We start from the raw sequence: 10,503 nt of genomic DNA on the forward strand, positions 1-10,503 counted from the left end.
CTTTCAAAAACCATGTTCTTCCATTTCAATTGTCTCTTCCTGCGGCAATGAAGAGAAGCTTGAAGTTGGCTGTGAAAATGACTCCAAAATGTCAGTGGCTTGAAACAGCAAAGATTTATTTCTTGCCCACAGTACTCGTCCACTGGCCATGAAGCTGAGGCTGAACTCAACATCCTCATTCATGAAGCCTGATGGGAACTCAGACTTTATTCTCTGGCAGTTTTTAATCTCTACCAATAAACAAGTGAAAGATATACATGTACACAACGTAAATGTCAAATAATCCTTCACAAACTTAAGACTTAAAAAAGTAGTAGTCCTGTGCCTCACCTCTCCACACCTTATTCTGACTCTCAGAGGCCACCATTTTCAGGTGGTGACAGGCTGTGGGAGAAATAAAGGCATCAGAGGGGTTAAGGAGTGCCCTGCTGTGGAGGCATTGCAGTTTTAAGTAGAACATTGAGAAAGTGACATTTAAGAAAAGGATGCAGGGAGTGATTTACATGGATACCCAGCAGGCAAGCTGTATAGGTAGAGAAATGTCAAAGTCCAGGGGTGGGAGTGTTCTGGGCTGTTCTGCATCAGTGCTCCTCACATAGAGGGGTAGAGGAATCCCCTGAGGGTCTTGATGAAATGCAGACTCTCATTCAGTGGGGCCGGAGAGGGACCTGAGACTCTGCATTTCTATTGAGCTCCCAATTGATGCTGATGTTACTGGTCTAGGGGCCACATTTTGAGAAGCAAGGTCCTAGAAAAAGTTAGGAAGTCAATGGGGCTGGAGCAGAATGAGAGAAATGGGTGAGTGGAAGGAACCGATGACAGAAAGATAATAGGGGGCCAGATTGTGCCATGCTTGTAGGCCACTGTAAGGGCTTGAGCTCATATTGCAAGTGACACAGGAGCAGAAAAGTGACGATCTGGCTTATGTTTTAGAATAGATTGTAGGAGGGCAAAGGCAGTTAGGAAGCTATGGAACTAATCCAGGTGAGAGATGGTGATGCTTTGGACTAGGAGGAGGTGGTGGGATGGGAGAAGTGGGGAGATCCAGCAGGCTTTCTGATAGGTTGGTTGGAGGCATGAAAAAGGAGTTGCTTGAGCACCTTGAAGGGTGGAGTTGCCATTTCTGCACCATCTCTCACATCTATCTTCTCTCTCCAGTTCCACTGCCACTTCTCCAGGTTAGGCCCCATCAATTCGCATTACTGTCATCGCCTTTGAACAGATAGTATAAACGTATTTGTCTTGAGAAATGGCTTTGTTCATTCCCAACCTTTGTAAAGACCTTGTGGTTGCTCACAGCATCCATGGTTTAGCAGGGAGGACCCTTCATGAACTGGCTCTTCTCCATGCTTCTATGTCATCACTCTGCTTCATGAACTAATTGTTCTAGCCCAGGGCTTCATGACTGTCTCCCCATCATGATGCACAGGATATAGGGGGTGTTGAGCTGTGAGATATTTGCAAACTCTGGCACAGTCACCTTAAGGCCACCACGTTGTCTCCCAGTCAAATGCTTTAATCTGCTTTTGTTGTGTATACTTTTTTTTTTTTTAAAGAGACAGGATCTCATTCTGTTGGAGTGAAGTGGTGTGACCTCCTGGGCTCAAGTGATCCTTCCACATCAGCCTCTTGAGCAGCTGGGACTACAGGCATGCACCACCACGCCTGGCTAATTAAACAAAAAAATTTTTTTTTATAGAGATGAGGTCTCATCATGTTGCCCAGGCTGGTCTGGAACTCCTGGCCTCTAGCAATCCTCCCACTTCGAGCCTCTCAAACTACTGGGATTACAGGTGTGAGCCATCATGCCTGGCCTGGATGTATATCCTTTAAGAAAGCAAACCATTTGTAAACTTTCCTTCACTGTTCTTTTATCATTATATCAAATTATTTACATCTGTGCTACTCAATGTGCAGTCTATAGACCAGAGCATCACCTGGGAGCTTGATAGAAATACATGTTCTTGGACCCCACCCCAGACCTACTGAATGAGAATCTCTGACAGCAGGGCCCAGGAATCTGTGTTTTAATGAGCTCCCCAGGATATTCTAACACATACTAAAGTTTGAGAAGTAGTGCCTGTCATACCTCAAATTAAACATCAGTAGGTCCCCACACCATAGTTGAGAACAGCCAACTTAGCCTAGTGGGTGCAACTCTGGCTGTACAAGAATCACCAGGGAAGCTTTAAAAAACAAAACCAAAACCAGCAATGGCTGGGCCCCGATGACCAGCGATTCTGCTTTAATTGGTCTAGGGTGGGATCCAAGTGACTCTAACATGCAGCCAGGTCTGAGAACCTCGCAAGCTGGCAGACGGATCTCCATTCTGTTTCCCACACACAGCCGTATTTTCTGCCTTGCACTGTTCTCTCTTCCTGGAGTGCTTGTTTGTGCCATCTCCATGTTGCCAACTCTATTCATTCCGGGAAGCTGAGCCCAGACTCAACTCCCACACACATTGGCTCCCGAGCTTCTCCTCCCCTCAGTTCCTGCTGCATCTGAGCTGCACTGTCCTCACTAACCAAAGTCTCTACTACCTTTTTCACATTTGTTACTCACTTTTGTTACTTTAAAAATTTCTTACTACATAATGTTTGGTGTAATATCCATTTCTGATCTCTTTTATATCTTTGCAGTGACCCAGAAAATGGTGGATGGATGCTTAAAATATGTTTGTGGTGAAAGAACGGTTCCAGTAGCATTGGAGAGAATTCACATTTTATTGAAACCTCACGGGTGGCTGCTATGGCACTTGTGGCCAAATGTGATCCTTACATTGTACTCTGTTAAAATGAGGCCTCATTCCATGAAAAACTGTTCCTCAAACTGTCCCATGGAGTATTTGTGGTCAGCATATATGAATACCATTCTATAGAACAACTGTTCTTTGACCAGAAAATAAAAATTAAGAAATACTACAAACCACACGATTTCTGCATGTATTAGTCAGGGTTCTCTAGAGGGACAGGACTAATAGGATAGGTGTCTATATGAAAGGGAGTTTATTACGAAGAATTGACTCACACAATCACAAGGTGAAGTCCCAAAACAGGCTGTCTGCAAGCTGAGGAACAAGGAAGCCAGTGGTGGATCAGTCAGAGTCCCAAAACCTCAAAAGTAGGGAAGGCGACAGTGCACTTAAGTGCCCACTGGACCACGCTGGTTCTGTCACCTGCAATTATAGGAAAACCTCCTCTTCTCCTTTTCTCTTCTTGAATTTGTTAGCTGACTCAATGGCGACATTACCCCCAATCTCCCAAGCCAGGGGCTCAACTCCCTATCAGGATGGTAAAGTATAGCACAGAGGCAAGGGCTCAGAAAGACTTGAAACCTGGGTTCAATCTTCACCCCTCAATGACGCTTTCTAGCTTGCTGGCTTTGGACAAGTTACTTAATCTAAGTTCATTTCTGTATCTGGGAAATGAGAAATTGACTCCCAGTGTTGTGCTGGGATGAAATAAGGTAGCATATGTAAAGTGTTCAGTGCACAGCAAGCTCGTATTATTACACTCATCACTAACCAATCACACATTTCCCATCTGTATTGGTTTCCTGTTGCTGCTGTGACAAATTACCACAAACTCAGTGACTTAAAGCACACAAATATGTCCTTTTATAGTTCTGGAGGGCAGAAATCTGAAAGGGGTCTTACTGGGCTAAAATCAAGGTGTGGGCAGGGCTGCATGTCTTCTGGAAGTTCTAGGGGAGAATCCGTTTTCTTGATTTTTCTGGTTTCTAGAGACTGCCGGCATTCCTTGATATATAGCCCCTTCCTTTCATTACTCCAACCTCTGCTTCTCACATTCCTTCTTTGACTCTGACCCACCCCCCTCCCTCTTACAAGGACCCTTGTGATGACACTGGGCCCACTTGGAGGATACAGGATGCTCTCTCCATGGCAAGCTCCTTAACTTGGTCACATTTGCAAAATCTTTTGCGATGCAAAGGAATGTATTCACAGGTTCCACATTGCGGAACGCTGGACACACTGGGGGGCCTATCACACCATCTCAAGGACCCACGTAGGTCAACATCCATGCCTACCCTGTCATTTGCTAACTTCCCACTCTGTTTGAAGCTAATGTGAAGCTCAGTCAAATCTAGCTGGCAATGAGGAAGAGCAGTCTGAAGATCAGCATATCTGGTAAATCTGCAATGCTTGTCTTGTATGTCCATTATATAAAATGGGGACATTACGACATTTGGAATATTTAAAATGGAAAAGAGAAATCATAGAACCTACTATTTTTAAGAATTTGAAGGCCTACCACGTGGATGCGATCTTGTGCTTCTGTGTCCACAAGATGGTCCTCTATTAAGGATAATATTGAATTGACTAGCCATTAAATCTCCTTCCAACTCTGTGATTCTCAAAGTCATAAGACAAGGGCTAATTGTATATCTGTGTTAGTTCGTTTTCATAATGCTGATAGAGACATACCCAAGACTGAGCAATTTACAAAAGAAAGAGATTTAATGGACCTACAGTTCCACGTGGCTGGAGAGGCCTTGCAATCATGGCAGAAGGTGAAAGGCCTGTCTCACATGGCAGCAGATTTGTGAGACTTATTCACTATCATGAGAACAGCATGGGAGAGACCTGACCCCATGATTAAATGACCTCTCACTGGGTCCCTCCCGCAACACATGGGAATTCAAGATGAGAGTTGGGTGAGGGTACAGCCAAACCATATCAATATCCATAGTTACATAGGAGCTTGGCAAAGAAATAGAATCTTAATCCTATACTCTAAGCAGTAAAATTCTATAAGCTATCATGTGAAAAGGAACACAAAAGGGGTGCAGTAGATTACTTGCAAAAAAGGCTGCAATAATTTCTCCCATCCCTGTATGCACATCCTCTTGCAATGTGACTCAAAGCTCTTCCCATCAAGAGGTGGAGCCTATTTTTTCACCCCTCGAATCTGGGCTTGGCCATGTGATCTGCTTTGGGCAATGGGACATCAGAAAATGTGAAGAAAGCAGAGGCTTATAAAATGCTTGCATGCTGTGGCTTGTCTTTTTTTTTTTTTTTTTTTTTTTTTTTGAGACAGAGTCTCTCTCTGTTGCCAGGCTGGAGTGTAGTGGCGATATCTCGGCTCAGCTCACTGCAACCTCCACCTCCCGGGTTCAAACGATTCTTCTGCCTCAGCCTCTGGAGTAGCTAGGACTACAGGTGTGCATCACCACGCCCAGCTAATTTTCGCATTTTTAGTAGAGATGGGGTTTCACTGTGTTGGCCAGGATGGTCTCAATCTCCTGAACTCGTGATCTGCCCACCTTGGCCTCCCAAAGTGCTGGGATTACAGACATGAGCCACCGTGCCCGGCTGGCTTGTCCTCTTTTGTTGCTTTTGGGACCCTTGTTATAACTACCATGGGAACAAACCCAGGCTAGCTTGCTGGAGACATGTGGTCCAGTTGCTCCTATTACTTTAGCAGATAACCACAAGACAGCCAGCTCCAAACCCCAGATATGTGATTGAGGCCATCCTAGGCTAACCAGCCCCTGGCTGACCCATCAGCTGACTGCAGCTATAAGAGTGAGCCCAGGGGAGACTGGCAGAAGACCCACCTAGCTGAGCCCAGCCTAAGTTGCCAACCCACATAAAAAATGGTTAAGTCACTAAGTTTGGGGACAAGTTGTTATGTAACAAAAGCTAACTTACACAAGGGGCAATTTTTCTGATCAAAAGAATCATAGAGGTCGGGTGCAGCAGCTCACGCCTGTAATCCCAGCACTTTGGGAGGCTGAGGCGGGCGGATCACCTGAGGTCAGGAGTTTGAGACCAGCCTGGCCAACATGGCAAAACCCCGTCTCTACTAAAAATACAAAAATTATTAGCCAGGTGTGGTGATGCATGCATGTAATCCAAGCTACTCGGGAGGCTTGAGGCATGAGAATTGCTTGAACCTAGGAGGCAGGGGTTGCAGTGAGCCGAGATCATGCCGCTGCACTCCAGCCTGGGCGACAGAACAAGACTCTGTCTCAAAAAAAAAAAAAAAAAAAAAATCATAGCAGTGATGTATCTTAAAAATCCTGGAGGCAAGAATAAATTAATAGTCACGATGTATTTTTAAAATTAGGAGAAAATTTAACCTCTATGAAGGAAAATCCACACTTCAGCTAATGTGACCCTAGGTATGTTACTTATTCTTACCATTTTTGCTTTTTTTTTTTTTTTTTTTTGAGATAGAGTCTTGCACTGTCATTCTGACTGGAGTGCAGTGGTGCAATCACGGCTCTCTGCAGCTTGACTTCTCAAGCTCGGGTGATTCTCCCACCTCAGTTCCCCACATAGCTAGGACTACAAGTACATGCAACCACACCTGGCTAATTTTTAAATTTTTTTTATAGAGAGGGGGTGATATGGTTTGGCTTTGTGTCCCCACCCGAATTTCATCTCAAATTGCAATCCCCACGTCAAGGGAGGGACCTGGTGGGAGGTGATTGGTTCATGGGGGCAGTTTCCTCCTTGCTGTTCTTGTGATAGTGAATTGAGTTCTCACGAGATCTGATGGTTTAAAAGTATCACTTCCCCCTTCGTGCTCTCTCTCTCCTGCTCCACCATGGTAAAGACGTGCTTGCTTCCCCTTTGCCTTCTGCCATGATTGTAAATTTCCTGAGGCCTCCCCAGCCATGCGAAACTGTGAGTCAATTAAACATATTTTTTAAAAAAAATAAGTTACCCAGTCTCAGGTATGTCCTTATAGCAGTGTGAAAATAGACTAATACAGGGGACCTCACTATGTTGCCCAGGCTGGTCTCAAACTCCTGGGCTCAAGAGATCCACTTGCCTCGACCTCCCAAAGTGTTAGGATTACAGGCATGAGCCACTGCACTTGGCTTCTTATACTTACTTTGAACCAACTTGTTCATCAGAAAATTGGGGCTTATGCTTTATAAGGTGGTTAGGAGAATACAAGGCAGGTAATGTGTGTAAGTTGTCTATCACTATAACACATATTACATACCTTGTAAAGGCTGAATCCTTCACTTTCCCTTCTGACTTGTCATTCTGGTGTCACTGTCAGATTCTATAGCACTCAAAAGAAGAAAAAAGGCTTTGTAAAGTCTTTTTTTAGACAGATAAAAATATATCTCCTCCCTTTGAAAAGTGGAACAAGTATAACTGATATAAACACAACTTGCAAAAATCGATATTAAATTTTTGTTTGTATTTTTAAAGCCTTTTTATTTTGGAATTATTTTCAAATAGAAAAGTTATACAGACAGTGCAGAGTTCCTATACACCCTTACTCAGTTACCCCCATTGTTAACATTATACATAACTATGGTACATGAGTCAAAACCAAGAAATTTACATTGGCACATTCCTGTTAAATAAAGCTACGGGCTGTATCTAGATTTTTTTTCTTTTTTTTTTTTTGGTGAGACAGAGATTTACTCTTGTTGCCCAGGCTGGAGTGCAATGGTGCGATCTCGGCTAACTGCATCCTCTGCCTCCCAGGTTCAAGTGATTCTCCTGCCTCAGCCTCCCGAGTAGCTGGGATAACAGGCATGTGTCACCACGCCCGGCTAATTTTGTATTTTTAGTAGAGACAGGGTTTCACCGTGTTGCCCAGGCTGATCTTGAACTCTTGACCTCAGGTAATCCGCCCGCCTTGGCCTCCCAAAGTGCTGGGGTTACAGGCGTGAGCCACTGCGCCCGGCCGGCTGTATCTAGATTTTACCAGATTTTCCACTAATATCCTTTTTCTGCTCCAAGATCCCACATTGCATTTAGTTGTCATGTCCCCTTAGTCTCCTCTGTGACAGTTTCTCAGTCTTTCTTTGCCTTTTGTGACCTTGAGGATTTTGACTCATACTGGTCAGGTATTTTGTCAAATGCCCCTCAATTTGGGCTTATCTGATATTTTTCTCATGTTTAAATTGGGGTTATGGGTTTTGAGAATCCCACAGAGGTAAAGCTCCCTTCTCATCATATCATATCAGGTTGTCCACAACATCAGCAGAACTTACGACTGGTGATGTTGACCTTGATCACTTGGATAATATGGTATCTGCCAGGTTCTTTCAAAAGCTGTTATTTTCCCCTTTCTGTACTTTGTTGTTTGGAAGTGAGTCACTAGTCTAGCCCACACTCAAATGGGGGAGAGAGAGTGAGGCATGGTGGCTCACACGTGTAATCCCAGCACTTTGAGAGGCTGAGGCAGGAGGATTGCTTGAGCCCAGGAGTTTGAGATCAACCTGGGCAATATAGTGAGGCCCCATCTCTTAAAAAAAAATTAGCTGGGCATGGTGGTTCATGCCTACAGTCCCAGCTACTTGGAAGTGTTGAGGTGGGAGAATTGGTTGAGCCCAGGAGGTTGAGACTCCAGTGAACCAAGATCACACCACTGTACTCCAGCCTGGGCAACAGAGCAAGACTCTGTCTCTAAAAAAGAAATTTAGGCCAGGCGCGGTGGCTCACGCTTGTAATCCCAGCACTTTGGGAGGCTGAGGTGAGTGGATCACAAGGTTAGGAGATTGAGACTATCCTGGCTAACACAGTGAAACCCCATCTCTACTAAAAACACAAAAAAATTAGCCAGGGGTGGTGGCAGGCGCCTGTACTCCCAGCTTCTTGGGAGGCTGAGGCAGGAGAATGGCGTGAACCCGGGAGGCGGACCTTGCAGTGAGCCCAGATCGTGCCACTGCACTCCAGCCTGGGCGACAGAGCAAGACTCCATCTTGAAAAAAAAAAAATTAAAAAAGATGGAGATGGAGGGTGAGTCCCACATCTTGGAGGGGGTAGTATCTATAGCTATTATTTGGAATTACTCTGTAAGGAAGATTTGTCTCTTCTCTCCGTATATTTATTTATTAGTCAATCGTTTATCAGTATAGACTCAAATATTTTTATGTTATACTTTGGGTTACAATCTAACACCATATTATTTATTCTGTTGCTCAGGCTGTCCAGTTTGGCCACTGGGAGCTCTTCCGGGAGTGGCTTCTGTGCCCCTTTGACATGCTGCCATCCTTTTATTTTGTTTTGAGTATATTAGCTTTGATGTAAAACTTGGTTTTCTTCCCCATCTATCCACTGAAATTGCTTTAAGGTCCTTCAGATGACAATGGTTTCTAGATTGTCTACTTTTCTCTCTTCAGCTTATCAGGCCTCTCCGTAACATTTAGTACTGTAAACCTCTTTCCTTCAAATTCTATTTCATTTGAAAAATTTACTATGAAATTTTCAAACAAAAACAAAACTAGAGAGAATAGCATACTGCATCTCCACGTGTCCATCACTCGGCTTCAGTAATTCTCAACATTTTGCTGATCTGATTTCAACTGTTGCCTCTCCCATGCCCTGTCACTGGAACACTTTAAAGAAAACCCCAGGTATCATATCAGCTCAACTTGAAATAGTTCAGTGTCTTTAACAGATAAAAACTAAACGAACAAAGAAACAAAAAACCCATAACCATAAAACAATTATTATACCTAACAAAGTTAATACGTCTTTAATATCGTCTAACACTTGGTCCATACTCAAATTTCTTCAATGATCTAAAAGTGTTTTAATAATCAATTTGTCCAAGTTAGGACACATACAAGTTCCACACCATATCCCATAACACCTCCTCGCCCTCACCATCACTCTTTCTCCAACATGCGCTTTTTTCCCCCCTGAGACAGAGTCTCACTCTGTCGCCAGGCTAGAGTGCAGTGGCGCAATCTGGGCTCACTGCAACCTCCACCTCCTGGGTTCAAGTGATCCTCTCACCTCAGCCTCCCAAGTAGCTGGGACTACAGGTGCGCACCACCACACCCCGCTAATTTTTGTATTTTTTGTGGTTTCACCACGTTGGCCAGGATAGTCTCCATCTCTTGACCTCATGATCTACTCGCCTTGGCCTCCCAGAGTGTTGGGATTACAGGCATGAGCCACCACGCCCGGCCCCAACATGTGCTTCTTAAAAGTCCATTTGTGGCCTGGCTTGGTGGCTCACGCCTGTAATCCCAGCATTTTGGGAGGCCGAGGTGGGCGGATCACCTGAGGTCAGGAGTTGGAGACCAGCCTGGCCAACATGGTGAAACCCCGTCTGTACTAAACATACAAAAAAGCCAGGCGTGGTGGTAGGCACCTCTAATCCCAGCTACTCTGGAGGTTGAGGTGGGAGAAACCCTTGAACCCAGGAGGCGAAGGTTGCAGTGAGTGAGCCAAGATCACACCACTGCACTCCAGAAAAAAAAAAAAAAAAAAAAAAAAAGTTTGTTAAAGAAACTGGGTCTTCCATCCTATGAAACTTCTCACATTCTGGATTTGGCTGATGACATCTTCAGTGTCTTTTAATATATTGGTCTTCTCCCTGAACTTCCTGTGACTGGTAATTAGACATAGAGTCTTGATTAGATTTCGGTTGCAAATATAGATGATAGATATACAGATAAGATGGGTAGAGATAGATAGATAGATAGATAGATAGATAGATAGATAGATAGATAGATAGAGTTCTTCAGGGCCCCACTGTCACAGGTCAATTCCTCTTA

This window comes from Gorilla gorilla, chromosome X (genome assembly GCF_029281585.2).
Source record: "Gorilla gorilla gorilla isolate KB3781 chromosome X, NHGRI_mGorGor1-v2.1_pri, whole genome shotgun sequence".
Taxonomy (NCBI): domain Eukaryota; kingdom Metazoa; phylum Chordata; class Mammalia; order Primates; family Hominidae; genus Gorilla; species Gorilla gorilla.